Source organism: Lactuca serriola, chromosome 2 (genome assembly GCF_051521515.1).
Source record: "Lactuca serriola cultivar US96UC23 chromosome 2, Lser_US96UC23_V15, whole genome shotgun sequence".
In the NCBI taxonomy this organism is placed as follows: Eukaryota; Viridiplantae; Streptophyta; class Magnoliopsida; order Asterales; family Asteraceae; genus Lactuca; species Lactuca serriola.
Window position 1 is genome coordinate 186,385,137 of NC_136409.1, and position 9,227 is coordinate 186,394,363.

The window sequence follows — 9,227 nt, forward strand, 5'->3', positions numbered from 1 at the left end:
TTTGTGGTTTAAAAATCTTTTAATATTTTTGACGTTTTATTTAAATGCATTTTTTAATGCCCAATATAATTATTTAATGTTGTTTTTTATGTGTTTTTGCTTACATCATTCACTTATATGTTGGGAACTGAACGTTCGTTGAACCGTTTGTAAACTGTTCAGCGGGAAGTTCGTTTGTGTTTGTTTATTTAATAAATGAACGAACATGAACAAAAATTATCGTTCTTTTAGTTAAATGAACGAACATGAACGATGATCTCGTTCATTCATTTATGTTCGTGAAGTTTTGTTTATGATGTTCGTTTACATTCGTTTAATTTACTTATATTCATTTATGTTCAATTTTTTTTATCATATTTCTATATTATATGTTCGTTTATGTTCATATATATTCAACTGTGTTTGTTTAGTATAATATGGTAATATAATTAAAAAAAGAACATAAATACATATGAACATAAACGAACATAAGCGAACAAAGATAAACAAACAAAATTGAATATATATGAACATAAACGAACATATAATATGGTAATATATAAAAAAATTGAACATAAATTATTATAAATAAGTTAAACGAACGAATGTAAATGAACATAAACAAACATTATAAACGAACGCTCATGAACATAAATAAACGAATGATATCATTGTTCATGTTTGTTCATTTAACTAAACGAACGATAATTTTTGTTTATGTTCGTTCATTTAATAAGTAACTAAACATAAATACATAAAAATTAAAAACAATTATATTCGATGAACAAAACGTCAAAAAAAAAAGATTAAAAGATATATTTAAATAAAACGTCAAAAATATTAAAAAAAAATAACTTTATAAACAATCTATATTAATTTGATGGACCAATGACCAACAGTGAAATTTTCACAAACCACATGGTATAACCTATCAAATTTTAAAGTTATGGACCCAAACTAAGAATTCGACCAAACAATAGGGACAATTTCTGTAATTTACTCTAATTAATAAGATTCGATAATGCTTTTGATTGGCAATGAAGGCAAAAGAGGTAAACAAAGCTAGTACTAATTCTTCAAACCTGAAATTGCGTAAAAGGCTTGTTTGGAATCATCCCTTCTCTGATTGATAAACTAAGATCCATAAACATGGATTCCATATCATAAGAAGATCTTGTAGCACTTTATCTCTTGGATTCCATATGAACTTCTTTGGCATTTGTTTATTTGCATGTCGACTCAATTTCTTTTCAACTGTATATTTTAAAAAACAAAAATATCTACCCTAATAAATAAGAATGATTTTGCCACATGTCATATTCTTATTTATTTTGACACTTGTCATTTTTTAGATTTTTTGAATTATTTAATATCCACTTGTCATTTTTATAGAATTTTTCATTTTTAGTCAACTTCCACCTATTAAATACCATCTCATATTAATTAATTTTATTAATATATTAATTAATGTACATACTAATTTTCTATTTGTGAATTTCTCTTTCTATTAATATATTAATTAATGTATAATTATATTAATGTAGATAATACCTTCTATTTGTGAATTCATATTAATTTATTTTATTAGTATAAATAAAGATTAAATTACATAAAGGGTCCTTGTGGTTATCAAAACTTGCATGAATGGTATTTTTTTTTGCTCACACATTTTACTTTTGAACCTTTTAATAAACCCGTGTAATACACGGGTCACACACCTAATAATTTATTATACATTCATAAAGAACGTATCCCTCATAAATGATCAATTTAAAGTAAAGTTAAACTCAAGACATTTAAGAGAACAAAGTCAAACTAGCTTCTTTATACACACACACACACACACACACACACACACACATATATATATATATATATATATATATATATATATATATATATATATATATATATATATATATATATATATGTATGTATGTATATATATGTGTGTGTTACGGCCTAATTTTGTGAGACCGTGAGACGCAATCGTAGTCATTTATTTGGTAGATAAAACAAAAAACATTTTAAAAATGCAAAATAATTGAAAATTTTTGATTTTTTTTTCATATATTATTTTCGGAATTTATATTTTCCAAAAGATATAAAAAAATACCAAAAAATAGAAAGAAAATACATTTTGTATATATTCTAGTAGAATAATAGAATATTCTACATATCTGAAAAATTTAGTATAATATTCTAACATTCTAAAAATCATATTAGAATATTTACAGTGTAATATTCTATTAGAATATTTTACGTATTTTTCAAAAAAATGGTAATTTTTTTTTTAACTTTATTTATTTGTTTTTTATTTATTTTTATTTTTTTAGGTAATTAAAGTTCCGAAAATAATAATTAAAAAAGAATTTTTGGATTTTTCCATTTATTTTGCATTTTAAAATTATTTTTAGATTTGGTCTCACGGTCTCACAAAATTAGCATGGTCTCAAATGAACATGTATACACACACACACACACACATATATATATATATATATATATATATATATATATATATATATATATATATATATATATATATAAATGGTAGCCTACAACAATTTTATACAAATGGTTTTCAAAATATGTCACATGATCATTTGAAGTTCAGTACTTCTAACCGGACCTGGTAATAGATTGGATATGACACATTTAAATTTAAAACGTTTGTTACCTCATTTAGAAGTTTCTGATTCGATTGTAAAGATAACACACAATGACTCAATCATACATTGAAACAATTAAATCTTAACTCAATCAACAACTATCAGATAATCATTTAGTAGATCTAACATGTAAGTTAATTAACAAATATTATTGTTTCAAAGCGTTAATGTAGTTATGTATTTATAATATCAATCATATATTCAAATAAAATATTATTTTATCATTTATTAGTTTCTATTGAATATTTTTCTTATTAAATATTTGTAATACACCTATCTACTTACCAAAAAAAAATCTTATTTCAACATTCTACTTTGAAACTTTCACTATTTCAGCATTGTGCTTTTAAAGTTTTATAATTCTTTCATGTTTGTGTGGCTTTTGATGTGTGAATTTAATAAAATACAATATCATTCTATTTTAAAGGTATAATTTTGTAATACAAACAAATAAAGATTATAAAATTCATATTCCATATATTTGCATAATTATACTTTCATAATCTTTCATATTTTTTATATTTCATTAAATTTTAGTATTTTTTTCTATCTTTTTCATATTTTTGCAATGTTGTTTGATTTTTTAAGTTGTGAACTCGTATATTATACGGATCTAACCTAGTACATGATATACAAAAATAGGAAATGAATACAATGATTAACAAATGGTTTATGGTTTAAACTAAAGTCTATTAGGCTTGTGGGTATGAGTCATATCATTTACACCATTTTGTTTATCAAATCATATGCCATATCACCTCCACACCATTTCATATTTACTAGGAAATACCTCAACCACACTATATTTAAGAGGAAAAAAGAATAAAGAAAAATTAAAAATCTAACCAATGAATGGTCCAAACCCTTTTCCCTTTGCGTTGAGTCATGTTGAGTGATCCATATCTCTCCATATAACATGAAGGTAAGGTTGTGTTCCAATCTCCTTAATAGCATGAAGAAGTGTCAACTAAGCATTCTCCACTCCATTAAGGTCCATACACACCACTCTTACAAAAATAGTTAAAGGTTTGAATTTTATCTTAATGATCATTTCTCAGAAATTAAGATTCATCTCAACTAATCTTATTCGTCCACTTCCTCCTAGAATTTATTTTTATAAAATTAAAATAAATGTTAGTAAAATGGAGGGAAAATGACTCAGGAGGGTAACCAACTGTTGAGTTTGTTTACATTCGGTCACTTTTTTTTCGTACTCAATTCACCATTGAACTTTTTGTTTGTGTTCACCATAATCATTTTTGATAGTCGGTCAAAAGAGTTATGGTGAACACAAACAACAAGTTTAATGGTATATTTGGTACATCATATACCATATCAACTCCTCACCGTTTCATATTTACTAGAAAATATCCACCATACAACCACACTATATTTAAGAGAAAAAGGAATAAAAAAGAAAAAAAAAATCTAACTGATGAATGGTCCAAGCCCTTTTCCTCTTGGGTTGAGTCATATGAGTCATCCACTTCTCTCCACATAATATGAAGGCATGGTGGTGTTTCAATCTCCTTAACAACAACATAAAGGAGCGACAACTTAACCACAACAAGAAAACAAAGTATTAGGGACAACGATTTTGGCGACAATATCCCCTTTAGCGGTGACACCAGATGAGACACGCATGGTGTCGCCGCTAAATGTCAATGTCATCGCTACAAGCATCGTTGCTAAAGGCATAGACCGGTGAGCCGTCGGAGACATGCAACTTTGAATCTTGGCCCCTGGTTTTGAGCATGATCTAACAGATAAGGTCCACTCTTGTGGAAGGAAATAGCGAAGACACCATTAGCAGTGACCTTACATCAGGCGCAATCTTGGCCCTATGATTTTTACACGATCCGACGACCAATAATCACGATAAATGCGATTTTCACCCACAATCACCATCGACTGGCCTAACCACCAACTCTGTGACATCCCCAAAATCACGGCCAGAAAAGACCGGTTTCATTTATGATTTTTAAATAATTTTAGAGTAAATCCATTGATTTAAAAAAGTTGCGGAATTTGTCCGCAAAACATTACATGATAAAATAAGGTTTATCAAAGCATTTCTTAAAGAAATGTATTTTCATTATATATCAAAACTCGGGATGTCATGCTCCGATACAGACACAAAATCATAAACAATAAAACATAGACCTTACACAGTTATATACAACTATTGGTCTATAAAAAAAACAACTTCACAAGCTCTCCAACTTATGCTCTCGTGCCACTACCTGTAATACAAAGAAATTGAGTGGGTCAGCCTTGGAAGCCTGGTGAGCATATAGGGTTTTCAACCCACAATAAATAATTATATTTAATTTCACCAACCAACAATAACTCGATTACCCATTCTCATTATCCCCACTTTACGTCCCTATGACAACAACTATTACAAGGGACCTAATCTAGGATTTTCGTCGGGACGGACACTACTGCAGAGGGGTTTCCTCAACAATGAATGTCCTAAGGCAACCATGAGGGGGATAAAATACAATGAATGAACACCCTAGTTCACCAACACCTACAGGTTATAAGCCTGCCAACATTCCACAGAACTGTCTAGAAAAGTCCGTGGTCGTCATCCATATTCTGCTGAATGACCAGATCACAATCACATCTAGGCCTCTCATCAGTTTATCACACATCAACTATCTACCCAAGTTCTACCCAACATTTTTGTAGATAACAACATACATATGCATTCATATGCAACTTAAAAATTGATAAGATACCCATTCAATACTCATTCCAAATAAACATATAACATATATATACACGTATATTTATACACACGTAACACGTATTCTAAAGTAGATACTTAATATCTATCTATTCAAAGAAAGGGAATATACACTCACTTGAGAAGATGATGCTCAGACAGCACTACAGCTCTAAGAGTAGTATTTCTTCGGTGGAACCGGGAGATCTCCACAAAAACTGGGGTTCTCGCGGGCAGATTTTCGGCTCGGGAACTCTGTTTCTCGGGATCTTCGGGGCTGGCTTCGGGTCTCGGGATGATACTGGCGCTTCGGGGGTATTTCATGCACGCAAAACGAGGAAATACGGGAGAGAGAGACGAATTTTGAGCAAAAAAGATCGGCAACCTCGACCTTCTATTTATAGCAGTGAGACCTCGGACTACGTTGGGCGTACCGAGGCCCTACGCTGGGCGTACTTTGGATAAGGGTGCCAGGTGGCGAAGTCTTGGTGGTGGAACGTGACTCTTCTTTGGACCGCAGGAGGCAACAGTACGCTGCGTGTAACTTCCTCGTACATAGGGCATACTTCGGTGTTGACATGTACGTGGGGCGTACACCTAGTACGCTGGGCGTACCCTTCAGATCAGATCAAGATGCGTCAGATTCGGATATTATCCGAATAAATAATAAAATTTATATTATTTCAAAACTTTCAAAATTCATATTTTCCTCATATGAGCTCCGTTTTCGACGTTCTTTATATACACGTGTAGGTGAGACTAAGCTCTACAACTTGCTATAATAGTTTCAACCCTTTCGCTGGATTACGTTCCACACCCGACGACAACATCTTCTTCGACATCGATCGTCGGTGACGGTATGTGCTCAACGACCTCCTTTCTATTTATCTTTCTTTTTTCACCTCGATTTTTCTTCTAATTTGTTGAATTTTTTGGTTTTAAATCACCAGAACAGACACCATTGATTTTTCTGGCAACCACCACCTCTACAACACCATATTTCTGCATTTTCCAGCCACAAGTGTGTTTTTCCGGCATCTATTCTTATTTTTTGAATTTTGCTATATATATTATGTGTATTTGTTACACATATGAAATTGTCATATGAAATTTGTATATGAAATTGTAAGAAAATTGTATATTAAGTTGTTAGAAATTTGTATATGCATATTGTTTGTATCTAATTGGTATATATGACTGTATTGTGTGTATTAGAAATTTGTATATGTATATTATTATATGAAATTTATATATGCATATTGTTTGTATATATATATATATATATATATATATATATATATGAATGTATTGTGTGTGTTTGGTATATTTGTTAAGTGTATATATGTGCATTTGTATGCATGAAAATAGAAATTATGTGTAACACCATAAATTTTCAAACAAAATTTTCATTTTAAAATCATATAATTCTCATTAACACATTTCACAAAAATCTAAAAGTATCAAATTATTAAAAACACATATCCATTATAAAAATCCAGGATCCTCAAACATAACTCTATCTCGTGTGTACAATCGAGCTGACGCCTTCCCGCGATTCTGAGAAGTACTTGAAACAAATATCACATAACACGGTAAACACAAAGCTTAGTGAGTTCCCCAAAATACCACATATATCTCATTAGCCACTCATGGCTATACTTAAATAAGACCCTCTGGTCAATGTGTCTCAGTGGAACCCTCCGGTCCCACAACTCGGGTGGACCCTCCGGTCCTAACTCAGTAAGCTCAGAATAATACACAACCTAAATCACCAAAGACAATATGTAGGATATCACAATACTCAATATAAACACATAAGACCCTCTGGTCAAACAAATATTACCACTCTAAGTAAGTATAGTGAGAAGACTCACCTCGGATGATGAACATCTCCTATAGATGCTGCTGTTGCACACCGGCCTCTAACATTAAACCAAAACCCACAATTATCTGATTAAGATCTAATACCAAACCTCACTCATTAGGTCTAAAGATAGTTCACTACCCGACTCACAATTAACTCAAGCTTATTGGGCCTACCAAGGCCCAATACTAAATGGGCTCTCCTAAGGCCCAACTCTTAAACGTAAGTCTAAATGGCAAGTCCAACACAAAGTCCCAAAACATACACAATATTCCTCTGATCAAAATCTCCAGCACATTAGGCCCCAAAATCCAGGCCTAACACTTAAGGCCCAATGTGAGTTTTTGCCCAAAAAGCCCACATCAAGGTTATGGTGGATGTACCTCACTTAGTACACTCAGGGTACGCACGAATCCAGATAGGGCCATTGGGGAAACTTGATTAGTACGTGGGGCGTACTGGATTTACGCTCGGCGTACGTCCAGACTTTCTTTTTCCCACTCTCTTGGTCTTAATCCGTTAAGGCCATAGCCATACTCTCATATCTGGACTCCCTAAAGGCTCATACTCCATAAAGTTCATGACTTTAAGCCTTTGCATGACTGATAAAGCCCCAAACCTGAATACGCTGACTCTTTACTCCCGAAAATGCTCACATCTCATGCATGGGGTGGTTTTAACATCCAAGACCTCATTTTTATGAATCCTCTCCACTAGAAACACTTAAAAGGATAGATATTAGGCTCTAGAGTTCAACAACTCATAAAGCTTCAAGCTTTGGGACCAAAAACCCTAAAATGGACCATAAATGCACAAATAAAAAAGGATGAGAAATCTCTGAGCTTTATACCTTCAAATGATGCTCCAACCACAGGAAAGCTCAGATCCAAAGCCTGGACTCCAACTCCATTCTCCTCAATGCTCCTTCTTCACTTCAAGGATACCACAAGAACACTTAGAAGCTCACAAATGGACACTCAAGCTAGAGGAAGGGATATTAGGGTTTTGAGAGGGTTGAAGGCTGGAAATGGTGACAAAAAATGAGGCCATCATGTTCTTTAAATAGGGACGCACCCCTCATTTAGGGTTTTCACCTTGTGCCTAGTACGCCCAACGTACCCTATGGTACGCCTAGCGTACTAGGTGGATCCGCTTCAAAATCACGCACATGAGTACGCTAAGTGTACACACACATATGCCCCGCGTACTCAATTGCCACCTTTCTCAAATAAGGGACTAAACTCGCCAAATCTTCAAAATATCATAGATTCCTCGATATTAGTCTGTTTACAATGAACCTCATATCCGCGGAAAGGTGGCGAGAAGCCCTACGCTTCTAGTAACTCGTCGCAGCCTTGAGGCTTCCTCATGCCTGGGTTGCAACCCACGAACCCTAAATCACAGACGATCCGAAAATGGATGTTACAATTCTCCTCCACTTGAATTAGATTTCGCCCTTGAAATCGCTCCATATTATTATCCAGATCCTAACAATTAGCCTGAGAAGCATAACCGATTATTCAGAACGTAACTGGTCTCCCCAAAACAACCGAAATCAAACTGAACCCTCCATTTCGAAGAAGAAAGAACCCTTCGTTGCTGCAGAACCAACTCTTCCTCTCCAAAACTTGGAATCTGTAGTGGTATGTCTCCCCGACTGATCGCCCATTCGGTATATTCCCATGTCATTCGCTCATCGAATAACAAAATCGATAAAACATCTCCAACTCTGATTACTTTTCGCGAATGATGGAACAAGTCCTTAACCATAATTAGCTGTTGTACACTCCTGCCCGACACACCAGTCGACTCCGACAGAAACCCAAAGAAACGGGGGTCATCTCGCACCAACGACCAACCTCCGATAATGCTATCAAAATCCATCTGAAGAGTGAACCTCAATACCCCGTCCTCAACACTAAATGAAGACCTGCCAACCTACATGGGGATCGAAACTCTACTCTAGGTCCAACCTCCCGTC